A 23,646-nucleotide genomic window follows, 5' to 3' on the forward strand; every position below is an offset into this window, starting at 1 on the left:
GGGGAAGGGTGGCAAAGTCATAATAATAACCTTGTTAATGGCAGTAAAGAGCTGGTGTCATCTTGAAAAACTGATTTGTGCTGCCAATAAGAATCCTGTTTTGCCGTAATCATTAATGTGGTCAAAAATGCTTGGAAAACACAAACACAAAGTAGCTATAATGAGGCAGAAAGAACATTTTCAAGGAAACAGTTTTGGGGGACTCCTGCAAGATGATGTCCCTGCCCCTACCAGACTCTGTGGAAGAAGCCACCTCCCTTAATATTAGCAGGACCTTTGGGAAGCCAGTAGCAAGCACCTTTTTTAAAAAGGCACAATGGAATGACTCAGGTGCTTTATTCACTTACTATTTTAATTAACTTCCTAAATTCAAAGCAATTTTTGTTATTGTTGTGGGTATATAAATGAATTTAAGAAAGATTGGATAAATGCCTCCTGGTGCCTTGTTAAGCCCATGGCAGTTTTTCTAACAGGTCCTTAGCATGGCTACAGCCAACAAGTGGGCTGTGGGCAGGCAGCTGCCCGCAGACTTCACTTACCCCACGCATGGGAGCAGCCAGGGCAAGAAAAGCGCAATGATGGACTTGAGGCTACTGCGGGATGCTTTTGGCACCATGGCTATGCAATCAAGAGTAAGATGGGTCCCTCCTGACACCTGAAAGTCACAGAGCTGTCAGCTTTCCTGTTTGATGTAACTATTTGTAATATCTCAGTTTGAGTTTAGAGGTCCTGGCCATGATTGTAAATGGGGAAAGCTATCAGGAGCTTGAGCTATGCAGAAAGCATCTTCCTTTGGTAAAACCCTCCTGCTCAAGGTGGTCTGACTGTCACCATCGCAGCTGTGATGAAAGCAGGGGTCTCTCTTTGCACCCAGCTGCCTGCTCCCCTGGTCCCTGCTCCTCTTCCCTGGGCTGACCATCCATAAACAATGCCAGAGCCGCTCAAGGCACACAGGAGAAAAGCTCCCGGGGAAGGCTGAGCGCACAAATGACACAATCAGATCTTGTGATTGTGCTTTAAAAGCTTAACATTTACCTGGCAGAAAAGAGCAGGGCAACGCTGTGCCTGCAGAAGCATACACAAGGCGGGGAGCTGAGCCCCGGCAGCCTCAGCCCAGCAGCTCTTCCACTTGCTCAGGGAGTGGGAGCTGAGCTATGACAGCAGGAGCCAAGGTTTTCCACAGAGCAGATGCGTCAGCAGGGTTTTGGTGGCCTCCCGGGATGTCAAGAGATCCAAGATCTGCACTTCTAAACAGGCCTTTTGTCGGATTTAGGTCCCAGAGGTTGTTTTGCAGAAGAGGGATCCTGGGAGGCCTCGTGGGAAGGCAGGTCCCACTGGTGGGGAAACCATCAGGGAAAGCATCATGGCTGAGGAGAAACCCTGTAAGACCTTGTGGTGACCCTAAACTGCTGACATCCCTGGGAGTAACCAAATGTCAGCCTGCAGAGCTTGCCACAGAGAATGGCGGCAGCGTAGCAAAAAGCACAGGCAGATAAGGCAAGAAACATAGAATGGTTTTGGTTGGGATGGTCCTTAAAGGTGACCCACTTCCTACCCCCCTGCCATAGGCAGGGACACTTCCAGTAGAGCAGCAGGTTGCTCAAAGCCCTGTCAAACACCTCCAGGAATGTGGCACCCACAGCTTCTCTGGGCAGCCTGTTCCAGTGCCTCACCACCCTCACAGGTAAGAATTTCTTCCTTATATCTCGGTGACCAGGTTCAAAGCCAAAAATAGCTGCATAGGTCCCTGATTGCAAGACAAAAAGGTAAAATACCCAAGACAAACTTGTTATTGCTAAAAATGCAGTAGGACTGTGGAGCTACAGATAAAAGTGTCTCGCAGTAATTGCACATGCGCTGTCAGGGGGACGTGTTGCTCTCGATGCCACACAGCCAGCTGGTCTGGAGCAAGCAGCAGCAGCCCTCATGAACACAGGGAAGGCATCACCTGCTGCCTCCCAGGAGGTGGGAAGATGAGAAGGGACTGCTGCTTGCACTAGATCAGTGTGCTGATGGTAGGGAAAGCAACATTCCCCACCTCGCGGCCAGTCCTGACACCGTAAAGGTCTTTCATCACCACTGTAATCACTACTGAAATTCACTGCCCACACACAGCCACTGAGACAAGACGGTGAGAGGAGGTGAGGAAAATACACAAAAGACTCTTGAAAATGAAAAAAAATCAGAAAAATAACCAGAGGAGCAAGAGCTACAGGGGGAATGATTAGAAGAGGTGGGCTCCAGCGGTGACGTGCGGCGCACACAGGCACACCAAGAGCTGCAGTGTTGCTCCTTTTGCTGTTATCCACATCAAACATGCACTCTCTGCACAACAACTCTTTTCTCTCCCCAAACACACTTGGCTGGGATGCAGATACCCCTTCCCAAAATAAAGCAAGACCAGATCAGACCCTATAAGAATCACAGGCTGCCGACAGCAGCTAATACATGCTGTTCCCACGGGGATCAAGGGGACTCCTCAGCACATACAGAGCAGCAGCATCATGCCCGGTCCTGCTGCTGGGACACTGGCTGGCAGCAGCTTTTGCAGCCACCTCACCCAAGCATCAGCCACACCTGCAGCGAGCAGATTTATCAGTGCATTTAAGCATCTCTAAAAGTGTGTACCAGCCCCATTTGAGACAATACCTGCAGCCCGATGCTTCTGAAATCACCCCCAGGGTTGTCCTGCAGCTCCTGTGACTGATGCAAGCTGGCAGAGCGCTGCCAATTTACCACCTTAGCCCAGCTGAGAACTGGTGTCTGTGATTGCAGAGCATGCCCACTGCCAGCATAAATCAACACCTGGCAGGTCTGCCTCCGTCTGAAAGGTCTCAGTGCCCAAGCGCTTCATCGGATGGCTGCAAAGGCAACGCTGGCGGAGCGGGGGGGACCCAATTACTGCTCGTCACTGCCTCGGCACGGCCCAGGCGTCAGGCCGATGTCTGAGCAAACCGTGACACATCCGATGCGATGCCTGCACGAGCCCGGCGCTGCGGCGGGAGCAGGGGAGCATGGGGTGATTGGCAGCCCGTAGCAAGCAGTGCCGAAAGCACGAGCCCTTCGCAATTAGCAGTGCTGCAGCATTTCCACCACCCCCTATGCGAGGAAGGAGATGAGAAAGCAGGTCCTCATGCAGGGCCACATCCTGGGTGATGCTGAGCATCAGGCAGGATTCACGCCCCAGCCATGCTTTGGATGAGGGGCTGCCACGCGGGGAGCGGACGGCACAGCTGGTCCCATGGAGACAGGCAGTAAATCCCGACTGGCAGCAGCCTCAGAGGCCAGCGCTAATGACACCGTCTTGTCACAAGCTGCACTGTCCCCCCTGCAGCAGATGTGACAGCCCCAAAGCAACTGGGTACCTCCTACATACCTGCCTCCTCTCATACGAAAGTAACAAGAGGGACAGGTATTAAAAGTCTAGGCCAAATGCTTGACAGAGATCTGATGGCTCAAGCCAGCTCAGGATGCTCATCCCTCCCTGCTGGCTTCATTCCAAATAAATAGCCACCCCAACAGTAAGGAGCATGCCTCATTCTCTCAAACACAAAACAGCTGGACATCACTGCTGCGATGCTGACCACCCCTGCGCCCCAGCTGTACCATCCCTGCTCAAGAGGCTTGGTCTAGATGTGCCCCACAAGGTCTGGTGATGGCTCTTTCTTCCCGATTTGGGTGGATCTAGGCAGTTATTGACCCATAACCAGAACCGATCCTCCTTTTTCACACAGGACAAAACTCCCCTTCCACTGCTCAAGTACCTGTAAACTCCAGTTCATTTATGGCAGCAAACCCTTCTGCAACTCGCATTTGCATCTGCTCTCTCATTACTGAATTGAATTCCTCTTTCACATCAAATTGGTGCAGTGGGCACAATTTTGGGCTGGCTCTAGGCTCTCTCATGCCTCTCATTCCATTGTCTGTTCCAGCTTCCTTCCTGGGAAACCTTTGAGGATTTTGGTTCTCCCACAGGTACCATCATTTGGTACCAGGAGGAGAAAGCTGGATTTCCATCATGGCATCATGTTGTTTCTGGTTCTGTCACAAGCCCTGAACTCCTGCTGTACTTCTTTAAACCTCGAGAGATACATCTTACGGCCAAGGAAAGACTGCCTGCCAAAAACTCAGCCTCTAAAAGGCACATGAAAGGAAACAGAGGGTCAGAAGCATTTGGGAGCTGCGAAAATTCCCCTACTAGGTGAGAGCTGCACCCCTGGGGGTCACACTCCTATGGGTCACAGGAGGCATCAGCTGTTGCTGCTGCCTAAGCCCCTGCTGTGCTGAGGATAAACAAAGGACTTTAATCTCCAGGGCTGGAATTCACACAAAGAAGCTGGAAGTTAGAGCAAGCTCAAAGGCAAAGCTTGTCACTCTCACATAAAACCTCCTTCTCCCCACTTTCTCTTCCCTGCAGGACAAACCTCCGGGCCAGCGCAAACCCTGCTGAGATAACACCAGGTTTTCAGCAAGGGGGATGCTCTTCTAGCACAGGGCAAGCAGCTGAAATGCCGTCAGGAGAGACAAAGGCGCCTGGCAAACTTTGAGAAATGCCTCTCATTATTTACAGAATGACACAGGAAAACTTCAAACTGAAACAAGAAAGGCAATTAGTTTCCTGTACAGAAACAAAGAGACATCTGTGCCAAGTATGCTAACATATACACAAGGGGCAGGTATACAGTACATGAGGAATTTCTTCCAGCTGCAATTCCACCCTCAAATTCTCCAGTCAATCTTGAGTACTACGATGCTCAGCAATCCTCTTAAAACTGTCCAGATGCTTTAATAACTTAATTCTCATCTTCTCAGACACTATTTTCCATTTAACTGCCGAAGCACTGGAATAAGACAGAGGGGGCAGGACTGAAGAGTCACAGTGGGGAATAGTAGGTCTGGTTTGGAAGTCCAAAAAGCCCAGTCTGGTTATGCTGGTCCCAAAGTCATCATGGGTTTTGCATTGCCTGGACTTAGAGACCATGAGCAGGTTTATGTGCCCCACAAATGCACAAGCTGATGTAGCGCTAGGGATAGACCCACTTCATGGCGAGTTTGTGCTGGAGACCTTCGGGGGTCCTTTCCAAACAACATGTCAATGAGTCTAAATCTGGCTTTAAAAGCAGCTCACCTCCACACTGTGCTGGGCAGACCTGAACCAGCCTTGCTGCACATCACCTCCCAGCCCCCACCAGATTCCTCCAGACTTTCCATCTCAGCCAGCTGCCTTTTAGACAACATTTTCTCAAAGATTGTTTTAAATAACCCAGGAAATTTTGGTGACACTTTAATACATAAAGTGCTCCTTATTTTCTCTCTGCCAAAGAGCGGTGCTTTCTAACACACTTTCTGAGTTAACATCAGGTGTTAAACAGACGCACGCATTGTTTTAGCAGGAGCCCACGTTTTATAATAGGCTTTCTATCTAACAGCTTGATATAGCCTCTTCCATTAAGCATTTATTGCTAATGCATTGTAAAGTGTAACATGCTATATACGCTATTAAAGAATGAAGCTGCCATGTACTCACCCCTTAATAATGAAACACTTATGAACGGGAACCTTAGGTTAAAGAGTTGTGAATTAAGTTTAATCTCAAAGACATCATCTAGCACTCTGACAGTATATTGTGGCATGCTGTCAGCGGGAGGCCTGGAACCTGAGTCCCCTGGGAAAGTGCTCCTTGACTTTGCTTTGGCAAAGACCTTGGTGAAAACGCTCCCCAAGCAAGTGTTGGGCTAAATACCACCGGACTGCTGGAGATCCAGAAGAGCCAGTTTGAGCTCTTCCTCAGAGGCTCTCCCAGACAGCCATATGCCCTGGTCACTGACTTTCTAATAATTCAATATAAAGCCTAATCATTAGAAACCCTTTTAGATGACATACATCTCCACCTGAGCATTACCATAATTTTTTTTCCTTACTATTCAATAAAGAAAAACATTAGCCTTCTTAAAAAATGGAGCAAACCCCCTTCCCCTGGCAAATAGCAGTGGTTTTTTTTACAAAACCTTTGCCTAGATAAGCGAGTCCTGGGCACAAGGAGCAATGACCTCATACTACAGGGTTCAGCCACAAAGGCAAGTGTCATCGAGACTGCTTCTTTGAAAAGAGAAATTGTATTCGAAAAGAGAAATCATCCTGATCTCTTCCCTCCTGCTGGTCTCACCCTCCTAGGGATCTATTTATACACATATTGCTGCACAGCAAATCTTGCCTTTCTTCCTTTTCCCTGTTTATGTGTTGCTGAACAAGCAAGCCCCCACCTCTCCAAAAGCAATCCCACCACCAGGATCTTGGATCGGCATAAGGCAGGAGAGGGACTTTCGGTTGGTGCAAGACATTCACCTTTTTCACACCCACCTGACCCCTGGCATTCAGTGGCAACAAAACACCCAACTCCTGTGTGTGTCCTTGAGGATTTGTATTTATTGGGGTGGGAATGACCTTAGGCTGGGTTAGGAGATGGAGTATTCAGAGAGCCTGTTCTGCAAGAGTCAGTTAAGCATAACGCAGCTTCCATGGGGAAAAGGATGAGGAAGAGTCTGTTCTTTGGCGCCACTTGCTCTAACCTGCAAGGCTCATGCCTGCTGGGTTTTTGCCTGACATCTTGAAATTAAAAATAACTGGTTTGTTTGGGTTTTTTTTCAATGACAGAATTAAGTGACAAGCCCAAGACCTCAGTAACATCTCTAGGGCAAGCCAAATGGCAAGGCATTTTAGCTAGTCTGCCTTTCGGTACCAAATTCAAGATGCTTTTAAACAAAAGTGCTCTAGGTGCCTGAATTTCCTCAAAAAAACCCTCGGGCTCTTGAAGAGGAGCCCCATGACTTCCATATAGTCACAACAGCATCGTTTAAGACACAGCAGCACAGGCTTCAGGGACAAAAGACATACTTCAGAGGGTTGGTGGAGTTTCTAGTTGTGTCTTCTGATGCTGCTGGGGCTCACACACAGGGGTGGTCACAGCTCACTGAGGGAGATCCCAGCTGGGTCCTCCACCTCTCCAGGAGCTGCTCACACTCACCAAGGCTCTCCTGGGCCTGTCAGCATCAGGAGGTATCTCAGTCACACACATGCTCAGCTTCTGTGGTTAAACAGTGCACCTAAATTCTCATTGAAGAGATGGAGAGAAGGAACCCTCTCATCACCTGCAAAATCTCTTTGCAGCCTGCAAACATTTAAAAGACAAGACCTCTACAGCTGACTGCTCCTTGTCCTGGAGATCAGATAAAGAAAAAAAAAAACATACAATTTTACCCATATAACCAACCCCTCTTCTTAGGTGATGCATTTCACAGAACCACAGAATCATTTTCTAAACTTTTTGCAAGTTTTTACAAATGAAGACAGGAAAAGTTCAGCTCAGGCTGACATACCAGTGCCCTCAACACTCACAGTGGGGAGCTCAGAGAACCTCACTCCTTTTGGCCCCCTAGATCTCTTATGGGCACAGAGGAGTCCACAAAATCGCCCTGGATGAAGCTCCCCAAGCCCAGATAGGTGCCAGGTCTTGGTGAGTGCACCCCAGTGTTGCCTTCCTCCTCCCATGACAATCGCTTTTCTTTGCGGTGCCCGTGGTTCCCTTTGTGTTTACGATAACAGAGGGATGCTTTATTGCATTTCGCCCGGCCCGCTGCCATGGCAACCGGCAGTTGCTGCGCGCTGTAAAAATAATCCTCCTTTCTTTGATAGATTTCACTTGAGTGAAAATAACCCTTAAAAATAGGTTGAAATTTCCATACTAACTCTTCCGGGGGGTTCAAGGGAGGCGAGGATGAATTGCAGGATCTGCTGACGGGACGCACGGTGCCACCCCAGCACCCTCCAGCCGCAGCACCGAGCTCTTGAAGAGGAGCCCATGAGGATGCTTTTTGGGAGCCACCACTAGCTGGTCACCCTGAGTGATGGTGGTGCTGATGACATGGCGAAATGACCATGCCCACCATCACTGATGTGGCCCATGGTGCAATTTCTGCATGGCCAAGTCAATGAATGGACCAGCGGATATGGTGGGTCTCCAAGGCTTCTTGGCATTTATTGTAAAGAGAAGAGGTGGTGTCCCCTCAGTACCTGCTATGGGGGCCTGATTGGGATAAAGTTCACCTTTATCTTCTCAACTTCTGTACACCATGACCTGAAAAAAAAAAGGCTTTTACCTTCACCAAGGCTCAGCATTTTACAGTTGGCCATCACTGGGATGGTTCAGCATGGGTTTGGGATGAACAAATCGGAACACATGAACAGCCGGCATTGGACCCCTCCGCAGAACAAAGCTTCTCTCACACCTGGGAGAGTTGTGATGGCCATCTCTTCTTGGGCCCCGTGCGCAGACCCTCAAGGGCATCAATGCAGCGAGATTCATGGGCACGGCACATGCTGGTGCCAGGAGAGGTTCAAGTCTCCCTTCTTTGCTTCAGATCACCATTCCTGGTCACAATCAGCAGAAGGATACTCAGAGCACTGCTCTGGAGCAACAAGGGTGTTGCTCTCACACCCACTCTTGACTCATCCTCAGCCAGGAAGGTATTTTTTTCTTTATTCTTTTTTTTTTTTTTCCTCTCTCATTTCTTTCCTTTTTGTTCTCCAAACCACTCAACTTTCCTTCTTCCAAATAAAAGCTGATTCACATTTTAGAGGAGGACCCCGATTCCTCCCATGAGTTTAGGTGAGTCGAACCATAAGAAGTGGAGTAATGAGATTATGATTAAAAGCACACCTTGATAGTGGGGCATCCATCAAGCTGTCATAGAAATCGTATCTCGGAGGCTGCTCTCATCAATCTGACCTTTCAATTATTACCAAGAGTTCATGACTCTAAGTGTATATAATTCCTACCTCAAAACTGAGAATACACGCCTCTGTTTTTTTGGCTTGCCTTGTGTGTGGCGGTACGAGGTCTCCTTCACCAGAGCTTCAGCGATGCTTCACAACACAAATTAACTTAAAATAGCTCTTCTCTCACCCAAAAGATTGGGAACAAGATCAAGGCAACACCAGGGCACCTGAAGAAGGTTGCTTGAAATCTTTATCAATGTCTTTTTGGCTTTTTCTCAGCTTTTTAAAAGCCAAGGCTAACACCAGTAGTGCTCACAGCCAAAACCCTGGAAACAGGGCATCCTCTCGTTTTGTGACAGCTCTGCTAACAAAAGAACACAAAAGAGGTGGCTCTTCCTAACACAGCAAGTTAGGAAGTTGTTACTAGACTGCATAAAACAAATGAAGCCATTTGTTTTATATTTTACCTCCAAAGGAACCATGTTTTTTTTCATATGAGCAAACTTCCCTGCTATCTAGTGACTTTTCATGAACAAAAACACCACAACAGATACATTGTGGGAGAAAAGAAATCCCTGGTTGGTAGAGAAAAGACAGAGGAAATAGAAATGCCTTGATTTGGGATCTTTGACAAATCCAGGCCTGAAGACGTTTTGCTGGTATATGTGTTATTGTAGGGTCTGCACAGCCTCCAATCGCAGCTTTCTTGTGTGAATAAGTACTGAATGGAAGCTCTTTTGCAAAAATCTCTGCATTCCTCAGATAACGGCAATTGTGGGAATTTCCATAACAAGAACCTCAAAAACAGCTTAGAGACTTTTAGTGTGACCCTCAATTCTGCAGCAAAGGCATTCAGGTGAGGTCAGGCGAGACCAGAAGAGATTTTCTGACTCAAAGACACTCTCAAAGAAGGAGCAGTTTTCAGAAATGACCCCAGGGCTGACAGGACATAAGGACATTTATCTGCCAACACCTGCTAATCCATGCAGCCCTTTGCAATGAAACTCTAGGTGACTGGAATATCTGCTCCCACACTGTTGGACAAACCTCTCTCCATCGCAACCCTGCCCAGCTGGCACCGCTGCACACTGATTCCTAAGCCACTGCCATTATTGGTAAACAAGACACCTTCTCTGGTGAAAAAACACTTAGCAATAGTTCAGGCACAATTCTGCTTTAAGAGCCTAATTTAATGAAAGATTAAAGGTAAACAGTAGTGCATCCCCATTGTCCAGCTCAGTGGAGGGTGAGGACAATCATCTTCAACATCAAGACAAGAGCAGGACAAGAACATATTGGCCATCATCATGCTGACCATGAGCCAGCACTGTGCCCTTGTGGCCAGGAAGGCCAGTGGTACCTGGGGTGGATTAGAAGAGGGTGGTCAGTAGGTCGAGAGAGGTTCTCCTCCTCTCTACTCTGCCCTGGTAAGACCTCATCTGGAATATTGTGTCCAGTTCTGGGCCCCTCAGTTCCAGCAGGACAGGGAACTGCTGGAGAGAGTCCAGCGCAGGGCAACAAAGATGCTGAAGGGAGTGGAGCATCTCCCGTGTGAGGAAAGGCTGAGGGAGCTGGGGCTCTTCAGCTTGGAGAAGAGGAGATTGAGGGGTGACCTCATTAACATTTATAAAGATGTAAAGGGTGAGTGTCACAAGGATGGAGCCAGGCTCTTCTCGGTGACAACCAATGATAGGACAAGGGGCAAGGGGTACAAACTGGAACACAGGAGGTTCCACTTAAATTTGAGAAGAAACTTCTCAGTGAGGATAACAGACACTGGAACAGGCTGCCCAGGAGGTTGTGGAGTCTCCTTCTCTGGATACATTAAAAACCTGCCTGCACACATTCCTGTGTAACATCATCTGGGTGTTCTGCTCCAGCGGGGGGATTGAACTAGATGATCTTTCAAGGTCCCTTCCAATCCCTAATATTCTGTGCTACAATCTCTTTTTTGACACAAACTATTTCCCTAGTTCCACGCTCCGCATTGCGGAGCTCTCAGCACTGTCCCACCAATTCCCGTTAAATGACTCCATAGAATAGATTTCCCAAGAGCCACACAAGAAATTCCACCTGGTTGAGGGATGAGATGCCCCTGCATCACACAACTCAGAGCAAGCCTTGAGAGGCTGAGCCCAGCACTCACAGTCCAGCTCCTTGTGCCTTGCAAACCTCAGCCTCTTTGGGACTAGTTCCATCTTGCTCCTGGAAGTCCAGTGCAGGTTCCTCTCTGTTCAAGGAACAGGTCATACAGCCACACATCACCACTGCCCTTTCTCTCTTCTCTGGTGGTCACATAAAACAAGCAGTCTGGAGGCCACTAAACCTGCATTGCAGCCACAGGTTGCTCCCTCTCAGCCTGGCCTCCCCATATCTCTCACGCCAGAGGAATTGTGAAGGTCCTGGGTGATCGCACCAGCTAGAGCACCTCTGCCACCCAACAGAGGTGAAATCTCCAAAAGCTCCGCTTCCATTTTCCCATTCTCTCTCTGTTGTTTCCCAGACCAAAGCTTCACTCTCAGGAATCAAGTCTCTGTTGTCTTAGAGAAAGCCATTTCATTTACAACTTCATAATACCCAAAAGGAAGAGGCTCATTACAGTTATCACCTTTGGCTACTATATGAAATGAGCTGGCGGGCTCATGCACGCATCTGAGCGGGCAGCATCCACATCACCCAATGCAAAACCTGTCACTGGCAAAAGGACATGAGTTGTGCTGCTACCGAGAGGAAAGTTCTCTCTCTCACAGGAGTAAAGGGGCTGGTGCACTCACATTTCACCTCCGTGCAACCAAAACGATGCTTAATGCCTCCCATAAGGTGGCAACCGCAGTAGAGCTACGTCGTGCAGGAAGGTTCTAATCCTGTGCTAATTTATTTTATCAAATTAAAAAGAAGAGCATCCATGGAACACCAGAGACCTCCTGTTCTCAGGGTCCCAGCAGAAAGCTGCATGATCCCTTTGTAAAGAGGGATGGGGGGGTTGTTGTTTTTCTTCTTTTTTTGCCAAGAATATAAAATTAATAAAACAGGATTAAGGGAGATACGGTTTTAACTGATTCCTTAATCCCAGGGAATAATTAATGAGAGCAATGCACCACTTGGCTCAACTCTCCCCACATTTGAATAATAAATAGGATCCAAAAAAAAAACAAAAGAGAGGAAGGAAAAGGGAGCAAGAAGAAGGTTGAGCTGTAAGTTCTTAATACAAAGAGCTTTTGCCATATGTATATGTGCATCAATTTCTGGTCTTGGATCCAGAAAATACAGAATACAAAAAAGCAGGGACCAGTCCTGGCTACACACAGAAGTGCTTAAGCCAAAATTTATGAGAATCTCCACATACGTTTAAGAAACAAAATACCACCAAAAGTCTAGCTCGCTTGCCCCACATACTAACATCAGCCAAGACTGACTTGGGTACTGTGATCCCAAAACAAGGTGCTACCCTCAGCCAGAGCCACTCGCTCTTAATACGCCAATCTGTATAAAATACATAACTTGAACTCCTGCAATACTCATCCTCGTGTTCCTGACCACACCACGGGCCAAAGACAGGTCTGATCTACTAGAGAAGCAGCTCTGTAAAGATTCTGTAAATGGGATTTAGGCCACTGAACATGAACCATCCAACAGTTGCTTAAGTATCTGTAGAGTCTTCTAGTCAATGGAGTAAAGGTATCTGGGGTCTTCCAACTTAGGCACCTATTTTATGGTGGGAGGAACCATTTTTTGGAAGTGTTCCACAAAAATATAAGGAGTGCTCTGAGACCGAATACCTCTTTTAAGCTCAGTTGTGTCCCTTCTGCCTTGTCCTGGAGATGGAACGTGCCTTCCTAGTGCTTACTCCAAGAGTTTCCAGTGATCACCATGTCTCACAAGTACCTCCCAGCTCCTGGCCACTGCTCTCCTACAGACCAAGCAGAAATCCCTGCTCTGAGGAATCTTTCATCCCAGCATGCAGAAGAAGGGTTACCACCTGAGAGAAACACAGCTTCTCAAAGGGTGGTCTCATCACTGTTTCTCAAGCTTCTTGACTCAAAGGGGAACCAGGGATGGTCTTCCAGGAGTCATTTTTAACTGATATATAGATACCAACAGTGAACCTAAGTCAGGTTTCCATACGACATCACCTTGACCTAGGCAAGACCAAGGCAGCCCACATTTGGGGATAGAATGCCCTGGATCCTAGAAGAACATCTTAGCTTTAGAGGCCCACACCAGCTGAGTGGGCAGGAGGTCAGAGACATAAGGAGAAACATCTGAATAAACATGGCCTCCTCCCTGTCTGCAGCCCTTGTTAAGGCAGGGCTTTACTTTGAACTCCCTCCTGATGAAATGATTAATGAATATCATACAGACCTCTTCCCTTCCTTCCTCTGCTTTCACCTGCCACACGGAGCAACACCAAACGAGGTGATCATGACAAACACAGCTCTAATTCTTTATTAATATTAATCAGAGGCAACCTTTCCATTGACACAAGAACCTGAGTGTGTGTTGGCAGGGAAGGGATAACACCACAGCAGTGACATTTCTTGGGTAGGCAATTTATTTTTTCTTTTTTTTTTACTTTTTTATCTTTTACCTTCCCTTCCCCCCCGGCTTTAATATAGGCTAGCGATACCTTGTACAAACAGAGGAAGGAAGAAGCTGATTAAATAGCAGAGTTGGAGCATAATGAAAGAAAAAGCCCACTGCAAACATATGCTGATTGTTTTAAAGTAGAGGCACCGGGAGGTGGATTTCAGGGGATAGAGCGGTGGCTCCTCTCATAATCCCAGCTAAGGACACATTACAGCTTTCGAGCTCAGAGTGAATTTCATCCTGTTCCTGACCATGGGGAAAGAGGCTTAGGCAGGACAGCAAACCTCAGTCCCACCTTGGGCCAACTGTTTGTGGGATAAGCCATCTGACCTGTGAGGAACAGAGACAACCTGGGGGAGCTGGAGGACTTTGCTCCAGCCTAGAGGATGATCACGGAGCACGGACAAGAGCCCTGAGCTGGCAGGACCCACCAGATTCTTTCACCATCCAGTTATTGATTTTCTAGGTTTCCCCATCCTAACAGCCACAGGACTGCAGGGAGATTTGCACCGAGAAAAGCCCCTCGTTCTCAGCTGAGTGCAACTTCTCTCTCTCTTTCTGTCTCTTAAAACAAATAGATTTTCATTGAAATCAACATATCTTTCTGAATTGAATAGGTTTTCATGGGGACAATAAATTTCTTCAAAACAATGCATTTTTATTACAACATATTTTTGTTCAAACCAATACTTTTTGACAACGAGATATTAATGACCAGGCCAAAGCCATAAATTTGCCTCAAACTATGTGTTTTCTCACGGAAGGAAATAATTTTTCTCATACAAATACATTTTTATTTGAATCAATCCTCTTTTTTCACCTCCCAAAATCAGAGGGAGGGAATCAGGAAAGCTGTGTACCTAGGAAAGCCCCTTCATCTCAAGAGGGATCGAGTACTTGTAAGGACTCTCTCATTCCTACCCTCCCAAGCCCAGAAGCTCCACAAGTCACTTGAAACTTCAGCATAAATTCTGTTTTTCCCCTTGCCATTGTACCTGAATTGTCACCCAGCTTCTGGTAGGTCCTACAGAAACACAGCTTATGTCTCACTCCCTTTGCTTCGCTGTTTGAAATTGGGTTTGCAGAGCCTGGTTGCATGTCTCTCTGCATTATGGATTACCCCAGTGCATGCCCATTGCAGGTGGGACTAAACTGTCCCTTGTACCCCCTGGCTGGACCCATGTGGTCAGTGATGCTACAGGACCCCTGGGTGTCCCCACCACCCCTTAGCAAGTTCTGAATGTTACCCCCAGGTAGCTGGGCAGGGAAGAACAGGTCTCAGCCTCTCTGTTGGATAAACCAGACAGAGGATGCCCCACTGTGTATCCCACAGTGTCCCAGACTTCACCCCAAATGCAGCTCGCCAAGCCCTGGGAATGATCTTGGGGTGGGGGACAAGACAGGTGGAGCCTGTGCAAAGAAACCACGCACTGTGCAACGTGAGAAACAGATTTGCTGGAGGACAAGCGCAGTTTGAAGCCCAGGAGAGGGAGAACTGCCAGGGTCCCTGCACAGGGCAGAGGGGCTCAGGCAGGGCAGCCTGTGCTGGTTGTGGCTCACAGGGTCCATATGGAACCCCTGGGTAGCTGTGGGGTCCCATGGCAATACAAGCACCATCACAGCTTCTCCCTCATCTCCTCTGGGCAAGTCCTGCCACAGGTGCTGAGCTGGCTAACATGTGTGTGTTATGAGCAGAAACCACAGCCACGCTTAGAGGGCCTTTTCTTCAGCAGATTATCAACATCACCTTTGAAGACGCATTTGGTTGTGCTTGGTTTTAGGAGACAGTATCATCCAAGGTAGCTACTGTGAGTCACTGGGGATATGCACAGAGGACAGACACATACTGCTTTAGTCCTGCATCTCTCCTTGTAACCCAACTCTCAAACCTCCTTGAAGTCTACATGAGGGGCCTGAGCCCCCCAAAGACAAGCCTTGCACACCAGGGATGCTGGTCCTGCATGACCGTGGCCCCGGTCTTTGGTAGGCTGAGCCCAGCAGAGCTCAGCTCTCACCCAGGGCATAAGACATTGAACAAATTTCAGTCAGAGAGACATAGTTCAAGTGGTGCCGGCCAGAGAGGGGCAGGAGGAGTGGGGACAAAGAGCTGGCAGCAGGCTTGAGTTTGTTGAAATTGCAAAGGTTTGGCTCATACTTTTGCTATTGATTCAAAACCAAACCAGGAACAAACTGCCTATCCTCTTCAGACCCCCATTTCCCCAGCTGACTATCCAAATGAGACATGACCCCCTCACTTCAGCAGCTGCCCACATCAAGAAAAAACACTTTTTTTGATAGCAAGTAGCTGTGTTCAACTGCTTCAAGCCACATTTCCAAGCTTCAGCCTGGGTTAGAGCCCAGGGATCCCAAGGCACTTCGAACATCAGGGGCTGACAAGGGCTCATTTCCCGTGGCCCCCGTTGGCCACTCTTTGTTGAGCTTCCCCGGTCCATGTAAACATGCTAATTGCTTGGGCTCAGCACAGGGCTGGATGCCGCGCTGTTTGTTTTCCATTGAATAGGATTAGGGATTCTGACACCAATGATTAATCGCCGCGCTGCAGACGGCTGACGAGCCCAGGGAAGGCGTCCTCTCCGAGCGGAGAGCGCGCACAATCTCTGCCAAGCAGCTGCTGCTGACTTCTATCTAACCCTCTGCATCTTGCCCTTTATCTTCCCTCTTCTCCCAAAGTGTCTCATGTTCACCAAACCAACCCCAGGCTCCCCGAGGGGCAGGGGAAGAGGGGTCCAGGGCACCCCCAGAGGTGATAAGCAGACCTGTGCTCAGCCACTGAAATACCACATCCCCTACTTCAGCTCATTCTCTATGTCCCGTGGTGCCAAGACCCTCCCAATATGCTGCAACACCTTGGCCAGCCCTTCTCAGCCTTCATTGTGATAGCCAGGGAGATTCACACCATTTTTCCAGCTCCCATCACCCTGGCATCGGAGCACAGCAACATCTCAATCAGCATGCAGTAGCCGCGTCTTCTCACCAGGCTCTGCGAGGCCACTAACTGCCCCACCAGCATTTGAGCCCATGGACGGATGCGTGCATGGAGGACCCAAGACCCCAGGAGGGGCCAGCCAAAGCAGCCCCCTTCACAGTGCAAAACATCAACCCATCAGCTTTCTGCACTCACAGGTACCTGGGGTCACATTGGAGGGACTCACGCTCTGCAGGTGAGCTCAGCGCTCCCACTTCCCAGCTGTACAGCCTGGATGTGCAGCGTTCCTACAGTGCCAAGCTGCCCTGAGCACACCACAGCCTGTCTCCGCAAACACACAGAGGGCACCAGAGAGGGCATCTGGTCTGAGGGGAACCATGTTCAGGCTTTAAAGTCTGAAGGTGTTGCGTTCCACGCTGCAGCTCCCTGTCAGCTCCTTGGGATGCTGTTATGCTCCTAAATGCAACTCCAGTGTCCCTTCTGCTCACCAGCCAGCTGTTCCTCTTGCTTCTGCCCTTGCCATCCCGCACAACACCCTTTGCCTGCACCCACCTTTCACACCAAGGCGCCCCTTGCAGTTGGCCCTGCTTGCGCTCCTGCAGCCAGCCGCAGTTAAAGGTACTCCCAGCACAGGCACAGGGCACCCAACAATAGCCCCCAGGCATCTACAAAGTCCAAAGGACCACCAAGGACCTGAGCAGGGCAGAGAAGAGCAAAGGGAATGCTGAACACCTTTGCCACCTCCACTCTCCACTCGTGGCTTCAGCATCACCTCCGTGTTCCTCTTTTCCCCAGACAGCGAGGAAGAAGGGGGAGAAGAGGATGGCAGGAGAAAGAAGCCTTGCAGGAGGAAAAGCATGCCCTCAAAAAGTTGCAACCTTTGTGATTATCTCTTCTCCTGACCTTGCAAGAAAGAGCGCTGGAGGCAAATCCACCCCTCTCTGCCGGTGCCTTGTGCGACATACTGTCACTCAGACAAGCGATGTTCTTAATGGGTTTGTGGGAAAGGCCTGGCCTGCCTTTCCATCTGTACCTTCTGCCGGCTCCCCTCTCCAGCACTGCCTCCCCATACGACATTCCCTTGAATTATTTAGACTGGTAAATCTTCCTGCATCTCACATCTTTAGTCCATCTGTTAGCCGGGGCTTTGCCTTTATAGGAACTGTCCTTTATGCATGCCGGCATCTGTCAACAGTACACTTGCCTCTTTTATTCATGATCTTCCGTGGGAGATGGTACAAGCTGCAGAAATGCCTCATTTCTGGTATGCATTTCATTTTAATGGAAGATTACATGACTGGGGCCCATTTTATTACTTCTTGCCCTGCACATTCATCCATCACGAGCCCCATTTGCTGAGCCTGCACTGGGACGGCAGCCATCAGCCTGCTCATGTCAGATTCCTCCCCTGCCGCTTTCTCCCCCCATTTGGGATGGGGAGGAATCGCGTTGCGTTTGACGAGGAGAAGGTTAGCAAAGGGGAAGGAATCCGCTGCCGGGGCTCAGAGTTAAGCCAGGTGGTTAAGCCAAGCAGGCTCTGGGAAACCAGCCGAGGAATCCAATTGATCTCACCCCGACACGTGTTCCCTGCACCCATCTTCACTTCCACGTGGTCCCTTTCCCACCCACACCCCCGACAAGTATTGGGGCACAACTGTCCAATATGCCAGGGCTCTTTGGAAAGACCCCACACCCCCAAATAAACACACACATGCTCCTTAGTTTCCCCCTCCAGCAATTCACTATTCCCTGCACAACCCACTCCTGTCTTGTACACACACACACACACACACACACACACACACAGAGAGCACCGGGAGCAGCATAAATAAGATCAATGTGAACCAGCAGCGGTAATTAAACTGCCGGTGGTATTTGCAGTCTCTTTCTCTTGTAAAGGAAGGTTGCATGCAATTAGTGAAAACATTTTGGACTGGGAACAGTGCCAGTTTGCCCTGTCCTTTCTTTCAACTCCCACAGAAACTCGAGGACCCCTCGAGTTTATTATCCTCCAGACTGCAAAAATAAAATCCCAGTAAAAACACCCCACTTCTACGTCGCTTTTCCCGGAATTCAGGGCTTATTGTGACAGGAAGCAGTGAGCAGGGCCAGAGATGAAGGTGACCTCTTCAGAGGTGTGGGGACCTTCTCCAGCCCACAGTCCTCGGATATCATGAGATACAGGTTGCCATTTTAACTCAGAAAACTGTGTGTCCTCAAAAATCCCACACACAAGACCTTTCCTCAAGGACAACTGCTTCACCGTCTTGGTCACATGAGAAGGTTGTACCATTTCCACTGAAGACATGCCCCAAAGGCAGGTTAGGTCAACCCTGGTGTCCGAACAGGGTTAAATAACACTTCTAGTTTAACTAGGTTAAGAAACCAGTCCAAGATTAAGGTAATGTGAGCCAGTCCTCAGCTGAGACTCCAAGTCAGTCCTTGGTGGGTTTCAAATCATGGAAAACCTGAACCATAATAATCCAAAGCATGGAAAACCTGACAATAATAATCTAAAGCATGGAAAATCTGACCATAATCACCCAAAGCACAGAAAACCTGAACCGTAATCATCACTTTTGGCTGTGATGCAAGTTCTGGCTGAAGAAAGAAAATGAGCAGCTTTTGGATGACAAGGAGTCCTACAGAGAAGCCGATATTCTTGTGCAGCTTACTATATTAGTACCTATTTAAAAAATAGGAAAAACATTGCCATAAATAACATGCTAACTACCACGGTGGAAATTCAGGGGGTAGAGTGCAGACGTGCCTAGAGAAGAAATACTTAAGGCAACAGTCTCCAAAATGAACAGGATGAGCTAGAAGGCCAAGCAGCTCCTGGAGATGGGAACAAGCCTCACCAGCATCTGCTCACACACACGCATGGTGCTTTGGAGTCGTGGAGAAACCTGCAAGCAGGAGCTACTCACCCAGCAGCCAGGAGGAAGCAATTCCACGTGTCCCATATGGTGAGAGAAACCAGCAAGAGTCTGGGCAAGCAGCTACGGCAGAGACTAAGGGAAAAGAAAAAAACACGTCCAGATACATTTCACGAGGTTGCTTCATTAAATAGTCACCATAATTTTAATTTAATATTCAAAATAACCTTAACTCTGTCCCTATCTCCCATCCAGCACCCTTCTCTAGTAGATACTCTCCTGACCATAACTAGTCCACCCTGATGGCATAACTCAGCAATTTCCTTTCAGGAATCAATGAGAACAAATGAAAATTTAATAGATTCTCCAGACAAGCCAACTCCCTTCTCTCCCCCATGGTAAATAAATAATGTGCTAGTCAAATGATGGATGGAGTGCCCGGAGATCAGTGGCCAAGTGCTATTAGGGGCTGGGGAGGTCGGTGAAGTGGAGATGTGGTCTGGCACGGGATGAGGTGGTGGCTGTGGGTGATTTGAACACATAAAGAGAAGCTGGGAGGTACAGGGAGGTTTCTGTTTGATGTAGGAAGGGGCCATGGAGCAGGCTGGGACATCTCATTCTGGATTGCTGCATGGGGGTTATTTGGTTTCTCTACCACAGACACAGCTAGATCCAAAGTCTGATGGGAAACAACAAATGAAAGCCTTTCTTTAGCAGGTTTTGGATCAGGAGATTTTGCTGAATGAGGCAGGTAGATGTGAGACTTTGACCCATCTGGCAGGAAGTGGATGGAGGAGGCAGAGAACAGTCTGCGGGATCTTCAGTCTGCACAATCAAGTGCAGATGCACCACAGGTCTGTCAGAGCAAACACAGAACGCGAGTGAAAAAGTAATCCTGGAGCTAAAGCATTAGGGAGGTGGGAGCTGACCGCAACGTCAGTTAAATAGGGGACATTTGCCTTTTTCCTTTTACCCACTGGAGAAACAACTGTCAACCTGCAGCTCACAAAGGTTATAGTGGACAGGACAGATGGTGGTTACCAGGGACACTAACCTGGGCCAGTTTTCCACGTCTCCACAAGGAGAAGCAATTGCATTCACAAACTCGCGTTAATCTATACCTTCAAACCCAGGTTTGGGGCTCAGGTTTAGGAGTGTGAGGGAGTTGTGCTGGCTTCATTCCTCGCTGCAGGACACTGAACTAACACTAAGTCTGTCCCTCCCAGACGATGGGTACCAGCTGGTACGTGTGGTCCAGATCACATCCCCCGTTCTACAACATGCAGCTCTGGCTTTCCATCCTGTTGAACTTCAGGATGCAGAAACAACAGTGCTGCTCCGCCTTGTCCCACAGCTCTGCTTATCTGCTGTGTACCTCCTTATCTCTGGGGAGAGCCTCTGTGTAAATATTGCTGTAAATTCTTTGGCTTCTCTTCCAAGTAGCGCTGCTCTTTAATGCCTTCCTTGTAAGACCTGCTTGCCCTACCCCAAACCATTAGCTGTAACAGGACGTTAATAAGGAGGGGGTTTGGTATCTCTCAGAGAGGTTGACCTCTTTCACTAGAAGCAAGGCACCCATTACAGAGCAATGATAAATCACAAGCCTTCCGCTCCTTCCCCAGCAGGCACTTCTTTGCATGCATAAACACACACCCGAGAGGCGCACACGCTCCCTGCATTAACTCTGGCAACACCCAAAAGCCCTGCCAAGCCACCGCCTGCAGGACTTGGGGCCACAGGACCTCTCCAGCTGGTCCCCACCAGCTCTCCCCTGCCTACGAGCATCCTCACAGCACACGGCACCCTCCATCCTCTGGGTCCTGGTGTGGTCCCACATTCCTTGCGTGGATCTTAGCTACATCCTCACATGGCTCGCAGATCAACAAGACAGGGGTCAACCCTTGAAACTACAGTGCTGCCAGAGACACCACGGACCTTCATGCAGAATCAGGTGGACCTAATAGGCCAGGGAAGGACAGAGATCATCATGGTGCTTCCTCCATAGTGGGACAGCAGCTGTGTCCTCATCACTCATGCTGGCTGCTCCAAGGCCTGCAGGACAGAGAAGTGTCTCTACCCAAAGCTTTCTTAAGCAGGCAGCATTTCTCTATTTTCCATTATATTGAGGAGCTACTGGGTTTAATGTTGAATGCAAACATTGCCAAGTGAGCTGAACCAGCAAAGGCGACACAGCAAGCCCCATAACCCAGGTATAAACCTGCACAGGGGATGGGACACACCAGCAGGGACCTCCGGATGTCACCAGAGGTGGGCTGCCACCACCCTGCCCTTAAGTACTCTGCTCCATCTGAACAACTCCTAGACTCACAACTACAGCCTAGAGAAGAGACCTACAGATGCCAAGCCTCCAGAAATTTTCTTGACATCCTTTAACACATTTTTCCACCCTGACAGCCAGTTCTTAAAAACCTTCTTCCATTTCACTATTTTGTTTTTGACATAAAATCAAAAATACACTTGGAGACCTTGCTGGCTTGAGCCTTCAGATTCAGACTTCGGTAGCTGACAACCATGTTGTTTTCAGTGCTGCTATTTAAACAAGGAAAGAAAAAATAAAAAGGCACCAAAAGCAAAAAAATTTGGCTGAAAATTGACATGTTCTGAGAAAAATTCTGCTCTGGCAGAAAAGAAAAAAAGCAACGGCTGTTTGACAGAGAATTGCTTTTGACAGCAAACTATTGACCAGGTCTAACAAGCGGGCTCGGACCTGTTAGAGAAGGACCACGGGTTTCCTCATCCATCCTGCTTGTAGTGCTGGAGTGTGGAGTCAAGCCGGCCGTGGTCGGCATTAAAAGCCAGTTTGCTTCCAGCCCTTCGTGGCAGAGCTGAAGAGGATCTGAGCATCATACACGTCCTAGCCCAGGGGTTGTGCTCCCGTCCAGCGGTTCGAGCAGGGGAATGGAGCATCTTCCCGGCATGCCCTCCTCCGCGCTTGTAAACAGCCGCCTCCTCTCGCAGCCAGCTCTGCTCATCCTTTAATCACGTTAAAGGAAGATTTCTGCTGAGTCCAGCACAAAGCTGGATGCGTGGTGGTGCAGGGAGCAGTGGGGGCTCGTCCTGGTCCTGCTCATTCCATCCCAATGCTCTCAGTTTCCCTAGTTTGACAACGGTGCTCCTCACCCTCCTGAGGAGCAGCCACATGCTGTTGCTATCATCTCCTTGGAGTTAAATACTAAGCCACCCTCACAGTAACATTTTTGTGCTTCATTTGAACAAACAAATTTTAAAAGCCCCAAAGCAGATTTTGATGATTGAAGGGCTAGATCCAAACTGCTGTGGATGGATGGATGGATGGATGGATGGATGGATGGATGGATGGATGGAGAAATCCCCTCTGTTTCTGCCCTGCTGCTGTGGGTCCGAGCACGGCTGTTCCTCTACCTCAGACTCTGGCTGCTGCATTTAAAACTTTGACGCTTTTCCATATTCACCTCCTTCCTGCCAGCTCAAGGGCTCTGGCTCCCTGGGGCTGTCATTAATCGCTTGTGATCAGAGGTCGGCTATAACCCTTTCACAGCAGCCTCTTGACTTCACTCTCACCCTGGGGGATGCACTCAGAGACAGAGCAAGCAGCATGTTGAAATATGGTGCTTCCCCCACACACACTTACTGTAAAGCCCTCGCTGTCATCAGAGCAAGGAGCCGTTCACACTCGTGACACAAAGCCAGGAAATGAGGGCTCTCTCACTCCAGACTCCACAGCTGGGAAGTGACCTTGGGCAAAAGGGCTCTATTTCTCTGTGTCTTAGTTTTCTGTGATACTTAAAAAAAAAATAATAAATAAATAAAAGGGAGGTGGGAGAAGGACTGTATTTCTAATATGGGTACTGGCTCCAAAGATGAGACCTTAAGGGCAAAATCTGGCTGCGACACCACTAGAAAGCCACATCACCAGCTGTTGGAGGCAGGGCTAGGTCTCAAGCTGCAGGATGGGAAGGTGCAGGCTGACCCTGAGAGCTGGACCGAGCACAGCAGACACTGAGTTGTTCTGCTAACAGGAGGGTGACAACGGGGAATTCACTGTGAGGTCGAGTTCCATCTAACTCATTTTTGAAATAAACAAACACATGCAAAGCCGGCAAATCACAAGAACATAGTTCAAGCAGCCCTATAAGGGCAAAGGCAACTCCAACTATAGGTGACTGTGGAGAAGCAGTCTGGTATGGAGGGACTGGCAGCAAAGACCCCTGTGCTCTGACCCTGTGGCTGCCACACACATGCTCCCAGGGCATTTCCATTCCCTGCCCCACATGGAGCAGTTTTGCAGAGGGAGATCTCTCTCTCGAGGAAGAGGAGGAATGCAGCAAGACCCAGGCTTCAGCTAAGCACTAACGCAATATAAATAACCAGAAAGCCATCAGAGGTGCAAATCCGCTTCACTCTTCTACATGATAACACCCTCATAAAGGGGTAGCTCGGTTGGCAGATAATTCCCAG

This window comes from Nesoenas mayeri (genome assembly GCF_963082525.1).
Source record: "Nesoenas mayeri genome assembly, chromosome: 8".
NCBI classification, from domain to species: domain Eukaryota; kingdom Metazoa; phylum Chordata; class Aves; order Columbiformes; family Columbidae; genus Nesoenas; species Nesoenas mayeri.